Genomic DNA, 13,746 nt, shown 5'->3' with positions numbered 1-13,746 from the left:
CTGTGTCTCTCCCATATATCACCATTAACCAAACCTTTCAGGCTGTGCTGTGATGTTTCCTCAAAGAATCATGGGCTTTTAGAGTTGGAAGGGACCCCAGCAGTCTTCTAGTTCAACTGCTTATGACATATGTCATTCCATAAAATCCCAAATGGTTTTCCAGCAAAGCATTATAGTGATAGGAGGACTGGATGCAGAGTCGGTTACTTTCTGGGCCTCAGTTTCCTCCTCTGCAAAACAAGGGGATTGTAATGAAAGATCTCTAAGATTTATTCTGGCTTTAAAGCTATAATCCTATGAGTCTCAGCTGAAACACTTTCAGTGATAGAGAAATCACTAGATTGTGAAGAAATCTGTTCAATTGGTAGAAAGTTCCAATTATTAGGACATTCTTTGTTATCTGGACCAATGGACCTTTGTTTATCTAGGCTTGCGAGGTCAACACTAAGAGCATGCTTATGACCCCTTAACCACTTCACCTGTAATTTGGATATGCTGCCACCAGATGAGGGGTCATGCCTTAGATACAGCTAACTGTGCATGCTTATTTATGCATATATATACAACACACACACATACATGTATATGTATATGCACAAGGTAGTGTAATGTAATGGATAGGAAGTCGGCCTTAGTAGCCAGAAGTTGTTGTTCAGTTGTTTCAGTTGTGTTCAACTCTTAGTGACTCCATTTGGGGTTTCCTTGGCACAGATACTAGATAGTAGATATACAAAGATATTTTGCCATTTCCTTCTCCAGATCATTTTACAGATGAGGAAACTGAGGCAAACAAAGTTAAGTGACTTATCCAGAGTCACAGAATTAGTTAAGTTCCTGAGACCAGATTTGAACTCAGGGAGATGAGTCTTCCTGATTCCATGCCTGACACTCTATTAACTCTCTGTCACCTAGATGCCCCGTGTATGTATATGTATGACTATACATGTATGTTTATGTCTGTTGCTTCGTTAGGGAATGTGGTTTATTAGAAGTATAGGCATATATTAATTCCTTACGTATGCTGGGTATCAGACCTTTATTTGACATATTTAATGCACATTTTTCAGAGTCTATTTCTTTTAGTTTTAGAAATAGAACCTTTTGTTACATAAAATCCTCTTATCATCGTATAAGTACAGTCTATAAATTTTGTTACCAGTTATTTCTCTTTGTATGATGGAAAAAATTTCCTTTCTCTCCATAAATAAAACAAATGAACTATTCCTTGTCTTTCTAGTTTTATTATTTTTAAGAATATTCAAATAATTTATCCAGTTAGAATGGATAATTCTGAGAAATAAATTATTGGCATCTCATTAAATATGTGCTATTGTCATTTTTACTATATTTGCTTAACCTAATCATGAGCAGTGGAGATGTCTCTACTTGTTCAGATCTTCCTTGATTGCTCTCAGAATTGTTTTGAAGTTATCTGCATAAGTCTCTTGCATGCCTGATAAGTCAATATGGAAATATTTGATATATTCTATTTTTCATAAGAAATGATAAGTTTGGACCCCTATCCTATTTCAATCAGTATTACTAATCAGTTTGATATTTTATGTAAATCATATTGGGATAATTAGATAAGACAGATTCTTATAGTAGGCCTTTATAGCTAGCTTCAAACTTTAATGTAATGTTCACGACTTATTTACCAGTTATGAATCTCACTTAAGCAAACACGAAAATGCTGACAAAGATATCTTCATCCTGTTTTACTCAAAATTCCATGTCCAAACCCAGCATGGGTGGGATTTCTTGATTCTTTGGAAAGTCCTCCAACTTATTTTTGTACTTTTAGAACACCTTCTCTTGCCCAATACTAGCATCTCATGACCACTTGGTCACCAGAGATGACTTGCCTTGCCCATCTGTAATGGTAATGCAATTTTGAATTTGAAGATCCCTTTGTGTTGGCAAAAGTAGCAGGTACTTAACACTTAGTAACTGATCAAGCCTCTGATTGGGGGAACAGAAGATATGAACTCCTATCCCTTGTTACTGACGTAACAGGAAGTTGGCATGAAGGAAGTGATGTAGGTGTATATAAGAAAAGCTCCAGAGAGGCAGTCAGAATTTCCTTGAGACTGAGATCTGGTGGCAGAGCAGCTACAGAAGAATGGAGAATTGAGTCCTAAAAACTTGTGGTGGTGGAGCTTCTTCTGAACAGGGTCCCAGCAGCCCAGAGCCAGGATCCAGTAGCCAGGAGGCCAGAGCCAGGAGCTGGAGCCAGGAGCCCAGGTGACTAAAGCATGACCAGGATGCTGAGACTTTGTTTGTTTGTGGCTTGGTTGAGCCTTGAATTCCTTGGAGCAGAAATGTTGAAGGAGCTGACATGGACCAGACCCTGTGAATGCCAGTGTGGAGCAGGACCTCCCCATAGAGCTGGTCAAGCAACTGGGAACTGTCTGCCATTGAACCCAGGTAGAATTGGGGACTATGGAAGGGGATCCAGGGAATCTGAGAACAGGCCCCAAGTCAAAATGAAAAGACCTCTCCTTGGGTACTGAGTAATTATGGAATTATAGTTTACTAGTGACCTAAGGGATGGAGGATTTTGTGTATGATACTTAGTAAGACTTTACTGAATACGTGACTGATTGTACTTTGAGTACTGTGAGTATTGTTACTCATTAGTGACTGATTGAGTTTTGATTAACTTGATTAATCTTGATTGATTTTGCCCCAAGATTGGAAGACTTGACTGTGTACTTCGATACTACTGATAGGTGACTGATTGAATTAATTTAAGAGTGACTATTTTGTGACTGATTGAATTTACTTAAGAGTGACTATTTTACTTTGAGACTATGTTGTGAATATTATATTGTGATGTTCTGTGATAAGTTGAAATATGGTGAATGCTGTATTTTGAATTATGCTGTACCTTAATTTTCCATGGATGTTTTGCTTTTGTTATGGAATAGAGTGATCACTATACTGAGTAATCAGAACCTTAAAAAAAGCTGTTCACAGTAGCAGTTCTTCTGGAAAGCTTCTGTGCATGGCATTAAACCATCTTAATTTTAAGCTCTTAAAGCAAGGCCTTATCAAGTAATGTGATTCTGTATTTTGTGTAGCCCCTCTAGAGAGTTAAGGTATCAAATCTAGTCTAAAACCTTATAAAAATAAGACTCTGGAGGAAGGGAACATCTCAGAGTATGAGAAAGATCTCAGATCCACTTCATTAGAGGGGACCATGGACCCTTAAATAAAGTGCCTTTGTCTCAGAGCTCTGCCCCAGTTTCTTTTATTGTAGGTTGGACAATTTCAAACTCCACATTTTCTTTCCATTAGTTCGATTCTTGTGGGATATAGAAATAACAATTTTTGTGGAATTGGCTTTTCTCATACTATTTTACTAAAGGCATTTATTTAAATGTTTATTTGTTTAACTATATGATTTCTTTGTTTATTTGTTTATTTGCCAACACTTCTTTTTTCACTGGCATAGAGAATTACCTCTGAGTAAATTATCTCTATTAGTGAAGATGAGTAATTGCTCTGTACCCTGCGATCTTAAAAAGTTGATTAGGACACCAAGAAGTTGTGATTGACTTAGAGTCACAGAACAAGCATGGGTCCAAAGGAAGATTTGAACCCAGATCTTCCTGACTCCAAGGCTGCCTCTCTATCCACAATCAACCATTACCTGCAACTATTTTAAAAAATTCACTAACATTTTCTATCATGCTGCTGGCAAATAGATGTATTTTAACTTCTAATTTGCCAATGATTAGTCACTTGATTACTCTCTTATGCCCATGACGATCTCTTAATTGTCAAAAGACTTTTCTTTTAGTCCTCATCCTTCTTGATCTTTCTGCAACCTTTGATATTATTGATCACTTTTGACACTGTTGATCACCCTTGTCTTAATACTCTCTTTTCTTTAGGTTTTTGTGTTCTTTTCTAGTTCTCCTCCTCTTGGTCTGATCAGTCCTCCTCTATCTCCTTTCCTTATCTTCATCCTGATTGTGCCTGTTAACCATGGGTGTCCTTCAAGGCTCTGCATGGATCCTCTTCCCTTGTCCCTATTTTACTTGGTGATCTCATCAGCTCCCCTGGATTTTATTATAATCTCTATGCCAATGATACTCAAGTCTATTTATCTAATCTTGATCTCTATTTTCTCATCTCCAACTGCCTATTAGACATGTTAAACTGGATGTTGTATTCCCATCTTAAACTTAACATATCCAAAATTGAGCTCATTATCCTTTCCTGAAAACTCCACTCTGGCTAGCTTGCCTCTTATTGCCCAAGGTACCATGGCTCTTCCTATGACCCAAACTCACAACCAAGGTGTTATCCTTGGCTTCTTATTCTTTTATATACAATATACCATCAGTTGCCAACTTCTGTTGATCCCACTTTTATAACACCTCTATTATTTGTCCCCTTCTCTACTCTGACATTGCCACCACCCTGGTGTAGTCCTTTATTACTTCATGCCTAGACTATTACAATACCTGGTGCTGGTTGGTCTCTCTGACTCAAGTGTCTCTCCACTCCAGTCTACTTCCACTTAGCTGTCAAATTGATCTTCCTAAAGTACAGATTTGACTACATTACCCTTTTTTCCCATTCATTAAATTTTAGCGTCTCCCTGTTATGTCCAGGATCAAATAGGAAATTCTGTTGGGCTTTTAAAAATCCTTAATCTTCCCCCTTGCTAGCTTTGTTGTTCTCTTATACTCACCCCCCCCCCATACAGTGATACTAGACTCCTTTTATTTCCTCTTAAAAAAAACCCAAACCACTTTGCTTCCTGACTCAATGCATTTTCAGTGTCTGTCCTCCATGCCTGGTATTCCTTCTTTCCTCATCTCTGCCTCTTGGTGTTTCTTGGCTTTCTGCAAGTCTCAGTTAAAATCCCACCTTCTACTAAAACCTTCTTGATGTTGAAGCTTTCCTTTGAGATTCTCTCCACATTATACTGAACACATCTTGTTCATAGGTAACTATTTTCATAAAGTCTACCCCATTAGAAGAGCTTGTTGAGAGCAGGAAATGTTTTTACCTTTCTTTGTATATCTCTAACACTTAGTACAAATGCCTGGCACAAAGAAGCTGCTTATTAAATGCTCATTGATTTGTCAACTATTGTTATTTTAAAGGTTCCTAAACTGTTAGACAGGAGTGATGAAAATGGGCACCTTTGCTTAATAAATGTATTTAATGAGATTGTCTCTAGTGGTTCTTGATTGTATAGGATGTTAGCTCATGACTTTAGAGGTTATGTTTTACCATTATGAAAAGATCTTTCTATTCTGATATTTAAACTTAAAAGAATCTTACATTTCAATCAAAAACTTTTTGTGAATTTTATAGCATGGTCATGTGACCTTTATTTTTCTCTTAATGGGATTTCTTATATTGATTATTTTCCTGGTATTAAGTTAGCTTTTCATTCCACTTAGCTATGTTGCTTAGTCATGATGGATCTTTAAAAAAATATATTTGCTAGTATATATATTTTTTGGCCTTTTGGAGGGCAATTGGGGTTAAGTAACTTGCCCAAGGTTACATGGCTGGTTGTTTTTTTTTGTGTGTGAGTGTTAAGTGTCTGAGGCAGGAACCGAGCTCAGGTCCTCCTGACTCCAGGGCCAGTGCTTTACTTACTGTGCCACCTAGCTGCCCCTAGTATTTTGTTTTGAATTTTATTTGTACCAATATTTATTAAACATATTGGTCTATGGTATTTTTTTCTCTCTCAGTTTTATCTTTGCCTATTAACCTGATCAAAAGATTTGGGTAGCCACCATCATTCTTTATGTTTTAAATCAGTTTTTAGAGTATAGGAATTACATTTATTTTAAACATTTGGTAGGACTTGTTCAGGCCCAGTGTCTTTTTGCAGGATAGCTCTTTAATGACCTAATTTTTCTTGCTATTGGCATATTATTGATCACAACTACTTCTTATTTTTTAGACACTTCCACAAAATTAGTTACCTTTGGACCACAGAAAAGAGAAAGGCAAACATAGAAAAGCAGAGGTTTTATGCAATATATATATATCAGAATGATAAAACCAGCAAAAAATTATGATGTAATTAAAATAGCATAGACCCTTTAGAAACTTTTAAGTATAAAATAATTACTGTGGGAAAGTGAAGGGGCAAGGTAACCCCTCTGTGAGGAATAAGATTATATAAACCAAGGCCCCAACTCAATATAACCTTTCTATTACCCCAAGCTGTTTGGGAACAGAGGATCCTGAGAATGTGAGGGCTGCTCCTCTCCTGGGAGCCTGGACAGGTCTTTGAGAAGAGATATTATAACTTCCCAACCCCTAGAACTAGCCATTCCAAGTAAACATTGCTCTTGGAGGGGGGGTCTTGGAGGGATTGGCCTCCCTCCTTGGCCTCACACAAGATACGATCCTTGTTAAAAACACCTGGCAGTATGCCTTCTTTGTTCTCAGCACTACTTAAACTGTAAGATTCAGACCCCAAATTGGAATTTCACCCATGGAGGAGACATCCTGCCTGGAACCCTCCCAAGCAGGACCCTGACGGCTGTAGCTGGGATTCCTCAGCCTGTGTGCTCAGGCGTTGGTGCTTCCCTTCATCAGTGATGCTTGTAGATAGATAGATAGATAGATAGATAGATAGATAGATAGATAGATAGATAGATAAAATTATAGTTGCTTTTATTCTGCTATCTTTAAGCCTCTTACTCTGTTATTTCTGGTTTCTTTCCCACTTGCCTATATATTCTGAATAAATATTCTAAAGAAATTGTATTGGGTCTTTTTGGAGTGCCAAGTATTCCATTCATGTAAATCCTGAACCTCCTTAATCAGACAGAAATAAGAAATTATAAATAATAATAATAGTAGTAGATTACATAAAATATAATGATAGTAGAGATATTATATGACAAATTACAACAAATAATAAAAATAGCACATAAAGACAAATGGATAGCCATCAATGTCTATATCAATAAAAAGGTAGAAAAAATTAACATATTGAATTCATATCTAAAATACCTATAAAAATAATGAACCAATGAAGTACACACACACACACAGACACACACACACACACACACACACACACACACACAAAGATATAACCAAGATCAGGACAGAAATACATAAAACAGAAGTGTCTCAAGTGGAAGTATCTCAAACACTGAAAAATAAAGATTTTTTTGTTTGCCCCATTATATCCTCTAAATAGATGTAATTTGTTTGAAATTGTTCAGCTTTATAATTTATTATTTATCTTTAAAATTTTTAAATGCTGCTAGTAAATGCTGGATAGTAAAATCTGCCAAAATTAGTTTTAAATCTTCTTTTATCTTGCATTGATCTGAGGATTTCCTTTATGAATTTTGATGCAGTACTAGATGCCTATGAAAGTAAGATTGATACACTCTCATTCTCTAAAGAAACATTTGTCATATGTCCTTGTTTTATCTCATTTGCTGCTTTCTGACATTAATTCAACTCTACTTAATTCTATCAGTGCCACTTCTGTTATTTGTGATTTAGCAATAGTGTAATAAATTGTAGACCAATATTTCATTCTGAGATATATGGATCTTTTTCTTTTAAATGGATTTCCTGACAGTAGCATGTTGTAGGTTCTATTTAAAAAAACAAAACAAAACAAAACATTCTGTGACTCTTTTATCTTTTATTGCAGAATTTATCCCATTTACATTTAGCATGACAATTGTTAGGCTTGTCTTTAAATATTTTATTAGAAGCAAATACATACCTTTTTGTTCTTGCAGTTGCTATTAGTAACCAAAAACTTAGCAAAACCACTGTAAACAAAGTTCTTCTCTTATATTAATAACTATGTAGGCTAATTTAATTTGGATTTCATAATCAAAGATAAGAGCTTTGCTTTTAGATTACATTGCCTTTCTCTGCTTCCTCACATTTCTTTCTCCTTTTTTCTGCTTTTCTGAAACATTTCTGAAACCTTTAGTAATTTATCTAATATAGTGCTTTTAAGCAGAGTTTCTTAAACTGTGGGTCTTAAAACCATATGGGATCATGAAAAATTTGGCAGTAGTAAAAGTTTTCTGAACATGCAGTCATCAAAAGTTTAAAAAAATCAAACACATAGTGAATCTAAGGTGTTTCTGGCAGTGCTTGCCATATTGCATTGTGCAACATGGTTCTGAACACAAAGCATGAACATTTTGCATTGTGCATGCCCTCAGGCACACAACACCAACCAATGCTGCTGAAAGGCAAACAGGGGTTGTGAGTGGAAAAAGTTTAAGAGCCCCTGCTTTAAGGAATCACATATTTTGATAATAACATTTTGTCTTGGTTATTTTAAATATTTATTCTCTTTTTCTTGAAGGCTTTTGTTGTTTAAAGGCTTCCTTGAAGTTGGTATGTCTCCCTGTATATTTTTCAAAGTAGTTTGCTTCTCAAGTGTCCATTTCTTTTATTCATAGAGCAGGCTGAATATTTCTGGGGAAAAAATCTGGGTTCATAGTACATGCTTCTTCTTCTTTTTAAAGCAATTGGGGTTAAGAAACTTGCTCAAGGTTACATGGCCAGTTATTTCTGGGTGTGGTGCTAAGTATCTGAGCCTGGATTCGATCCCCAGGTTATCCCAACACTGGGGCCAGTGCTCTTACTCGCTGAGCCACCTGGCCACCTCCATAGTACATGCTTCTTAATTTTGCTATTACTATATTCTAGTTTCTGTGCTTTTACCTTTTCTTCTATAAGAGTCTGCTGTGATCCCAGTTATTGATTTCTGGTAAGTGATTTCTGCTTCCATTTAGCCAGCTTTTAATACTTTCCCCTTACCATTGTATTGTTGAAATTTAAATATGGTATATCTATGCATGTTAAATCTTGGATTTTCCCTCACTGCCCTGTGGACTTTGCTCTATATCATCCAGCCTTCATTTGAATACTTCCAATGATGAGTGACCCAATATCTTTTGTGGCAGCTCACTCTACTTCTGGATAACTCTAGTTGTCAAAAAGCTTTTCCTTATATTGAAGTGAAATCTACCCCATGACTTCTTTTAAAAAAATTAGTATTTTATTTCTCCCTGTTACATGTAAAAACAATTTTAACATTCATTTTTAAAACTTTGAGTTCCAAATTCTCTTCTTTCTTCCCTTCCCACCCACCATTGAGAAGGCAAGTGATTCAATATATAGTGCCTCCTTTTACCAAGCTGTTGACTCATTTTTCATGATTTTCTTGCATTATTCTCATTTCTTTACCAATATTTCTTCTATCTTTCTTATTTGATTTTCAAAATTCTTTTTTGAGGTCTTCCATGGCCTGAGACCAATTCATATTTTTGTTGGAGGCTTTGGCTGTGGGAGCTTTGACTTTGTTATCTTATTCTAGTGTGTTTTGATCTTCCTTGTCACCATAGTAACTTTCTTTGGCCAGAACTTTTTTTTTTGTTGTTTGCTCATTTTCCCAGACTATTATCTTAGTATATTCAGGACATTGGGGAAACTAGTATAAAAGTATGCAGACAGGTAATGGAGAGTCATTTATGAGGTAGAGCCAAAAGGCCAGCTTGGCTGAGCTATAGTTTGCGTGATAGGGAATATGTTTTCAGACTGAAAAGGTAGGTTGGGACAAGGTCATGAAATGCTTCAAATGCTAAAACAAAGTTGTTTATATTTGATCTTCTGGATAATAGAAAGGAACTGGAGTTTATTGAGCAGAAAGTGGCATGGCCAGACCTGCACTTTGGGGAACCCACTTTGGCAGCTATGTGGAGGATGCATTGTAGTGGGAGAGATTTGAAGCAAGGAGGACAATTTCTTTGTTTTTTTTTTATTAAGCAATCAGGGTTAAGTAACTTGCTCAAGGTTACACGGCCAGGTGTTTCTGGGTGGGTGCTAAGTGTCTGAGCCCGGGATTCAATCTCCAGGTCTTCTCAACACTGGAGCCGGTGCTCTTACTCGCTGTGCTACCTGGCCGCCCCAAGGAGACCAATTTCAAGGTCATTGTAATAGTCCGAGTAAGAGGGGATGAGGGTTTGGGTAAGGCTGATGGCTGTGTGTCAAATAGAAGGGGATCTATATGAGAGATGCTGACCTGGCATTGGATATGTCCACTGCAAAAGATCATGGAGCTGAGGATGACACAGAACTTGCAAACTTACTAGAAGGAAAACAGTCCCCTCAAGACATATAGAAGAGTTATAAAGGGGGTGGATTTTCTGGATAAAATAAAGAATTCTGAATTGGCTCTGTTGAGTTTGAGATGCTTGTGGGATATCTATTTTGAAATGTCCAATAAGCAGTTGGTAATGTAGGACTGTGTTAGGGCAGCTAGGTGGTGCTGTGAATAGAGTCAGGAAGATCTGAGTTCAAATCTGGCTTCAGACACTTACTAGCCATGTGACCCTGGGCAAATTACTTAACCCTATTTACCTCAGTTCCTCATCTGTAAAATGGGAACATACTGGAGAAGGGAAATGGCAGATCATTCCAGTATCTTTTCCAAGAAAGATAAAAAGACAAGTCCAGGGGGTGTCACAAAGAGTTGGACACAACTGAATGACTAAACAGCAACAATATGGTGCTGTAGTTCAGAAAGGAAATGGCACTGGGATGTATGGCTCTGGGAATCACCAGCATAGAAACTCAAGACTGGTCAGACAGGCAGACAGAGAACTAGGGGAGAGCAGTATCACAAAAGCCCAGAGAAGAGTGAGAATATAGAAATCAAACAGGATCAAGCTGAAAAAATCACTGTTGTTTGTTGTTGCTGTTTCATTTTTGATAATGTTCAACTCTTCCCGACCCCATTTGGGATTTATTGGCAAATGGAATGGTTTGCCATTTCTTTCTCCAGCTCATTTTATAGATGAGGAAATGGAGGCAAATAGGGTCAAATGACTTGCCCAGGGTCACACTTCTAGTAAGTGTCTGAGACTGTATTTGAACTCAGGAAGATGAGTCTTCCTGACTCCAGGCCTGATTCTTTATCCACTGTACTACCTAAACTGACTGAAGAAGTCATTAGATTTCATAATTAAGAGTTCTTTGATAACATTGGAGAGTTCAGATTTTGCCTATAAAAGGTAGGAGATATATTTGATAATAACTTGAGAAGAGAATGGAAGGGTATTAATGAAAGTCTTTTTCTTGATGAAGATGATTCAGTAATTTGGGGGGCAGGGAAGGAGTCAGTTGATAGAGATTGAAGATTAAATAGAGATAGGGGATTCTTGTGGGGGCAATCTCTGGAGAAGACAGGAGGTGATGTCATTAAGGGTGAATGTAGAGGGTTAGCCTTAGTGAAAAGAAGGATCACCTCTTCATTTGACAGGAATCATGGAGAAGAGAACGGGGGATAATGTCAAGGGATTGTGTGATGTAAAGAAGGGGAGAAGAGGGAACTCACAGTGAACAGTCTCTCTCTTCTCAGTTAGAGTATGAAGCAAGTTCCTCCACTGTGAAAGTGGGAAGAAGGTTAGCAAGGGAGGCTCCAAGAGAAAAGAGAAGGTTTGTCATGGTCAATGTGCAGAGAATCAGGGAGGAGTCAAAGTGTTGCTTTGCTGCTAAGAGGTTCCAGTTGAAATCACATAACAAGTTTGTAGTAGACTTAGTTAACATGTTTTTATAAGCTCTTTCAGAATCATTTAACAGCACATGAATAGGAGAAGAAGAGACAATGGTAAGAATAATTCAGACTTAGAGTTGGCAAGACAAGAGGGCAATAAGACAGGGAACAGGGATTCAAAAGTAGAAGACAGTGTAGTTGACTGAATTAAAGGGTCAAGTTTGTGGAGGAAGGAAAGTGAAGCCAGAGCAGACCTGATGGCCTGGGAAGTATTGACAAGTGAAGGGATAAGTAGTCATGAGAGGATGAAGATTTAGGAGGACTAAGGTATAGGGAGAGATGGAATGATAGGGAGTAAGGATCAGAGAAAGGAATTTCAGAATTTATATCTTGGGAGTAGAACAGTTGTGGGTGATGACAAGATCCAAGGATGGGTACAACCATCCTTATGTATAGATTAGGTAGAGTAAAGAAGCAGGTCATAAGAGCTGAGTATATTGGAGAAAATTTCAAGGAATATTAACATATATTTCCAAGTTCTCTAATATAAGAATAAGAGTTGGGGTGGAAAGTTAGATGTGGAGCCAAATGCTGAACATTTTGAGAAATGAGCAAAGGGAAGGGGAATAAATATTTATATGGACCAGCTACTGTTCTAAGCACTTTTACAAATATTATCTCATTTGATCCTCACAAAAACTCAGGGAAGTAGGTACTATTAATATTCCCATTTTAAAGTTGAGGAAACTGAGGCAGATAAAGGGTAACTGACTCGTCTGGGAACACACAATTATATTAAATGTCTGAGACTGAATTTAACTCAGGTCTTCCTGAGTCCAGGTATCCACTGCACCACCTAGCTTTGAGAGTGTTCTGGAATTCAATATATAATAGTCAACAGTGTCTGGATTCAGTGATAAATATGGAGAGAGTGAGCCTCAAAGAGGGAAAGGTTGCTGAGTGTTAATGGCAGAAGGAGAGTCTAAAAAACAGACAGTGTGAGCAAGGGCTATGCTAGTTTCCCCTCTAGGAACATTATGTTGAGGAGTGTGAGAGAAGGCACAAACAAGACTAGAAGAGATGGCCAAGAATGCAGCATCACCTGGGGACAGTCAGGTCTCAGTAAGTGCTAAGAGATAGGAGGCCTAAAATAAAGTGATCTGTTAATTATGGAACAGATATACCATAGGACACAGAAGAGGTGAAAAGGGGTGAGAACTGGAGTGGATATGGTTGAGGTGGAGAGGGATGAAGGAATGGGCAATAGGAATTGGGGAGGGGAGTATTTACTCTTAGTCCATCAGAGATTCAAATTCCCTGAGAATGGGACAGTAAAAAGGATTGAGAGTTTGCCAGCCACAGAAGAGTCAGTCAGAGCAGCATGTAGGTGAGAACAATGCTGTTGAGGCTGGCAGCACAGTAGAATATTCTCCTTGCTGCTGCCTTGGGGATCACACAGGTTCTGTCATGATGGTCACGTGGGGATATGATAGTCCCAGTATCTACTCAGGTTTTTGCCTTCCCCCTCTCCCTCTCACATAGATTAGGAGAAGTGAATAAAGCTAGGATTTGATTAGGTTGGGTGTAGAGCAAGGCACATGCTTCCTGGTGGTCTCTGACTGTGCTGATGTGGCTTTACCCTGTTTACCTGGGGCATAAAACATCCCACTCACTTGCATGGGGCTGAGACCTCATTGATATTATGGATGCCAGAAGACCACTCAAGTCATCACACCCTGTACTGCTGACCAGCCATGTTTCCATATGGAGACAAGAGTGAGTTGCTTTTATAGATGTTGCATGCTACTATATTCTTGTTTGAATATCCTTGCTCTGTTAGGGTTAAGTAAACCTCCTTTTTTTAGCTATTCAATGACTTATGGATGCTTCATTCAGCCCAATATTGAACTTGAACTAACAGGGTGCCAGTGTCAGGTTGGTTAATGTAATAGTAATGGAATTTAAAGATTCCCCTGTATTGGCTTGGTTTTCAGGTTGAGTGTTAAAACCCAGAGCCTGTGAATCCAACTTGTGGGATGGACTTGTTGATGTGAAAAGAGAGGGCTGAACTGGGAGGAGCTGGTGCTACGGATTTGGAGAGGCACAAGCAGAGGAAGAGAGGCAGAAGAATTTTTTGGAAGCAGCATCATGGAGACAGAGAGAGAGAGAGAGACAGAGACAGAGAGAGAGAGAGAGAGAGAGAGAGAGAGAGA

This window comes from Petaurus breviceps, unplaced genomic scaffold (genome assembly GCF_028583685.1).
Source record: "Petaurus breviceps papuanus isolate PSGF00001 unplaced genomic scaffold, PetGlider_PUasm1.0 91133, whole genome shotgun sequence".
NCBI classification, from domain to species: Eukaryota; Metazoa; Chordata; class Mammalia; order Diprotodontia; family Petauridae; genus Petaurus; species Petaurus breviceps.
This window is presented reverse-complemented; position numbering follows the sequence as displayed.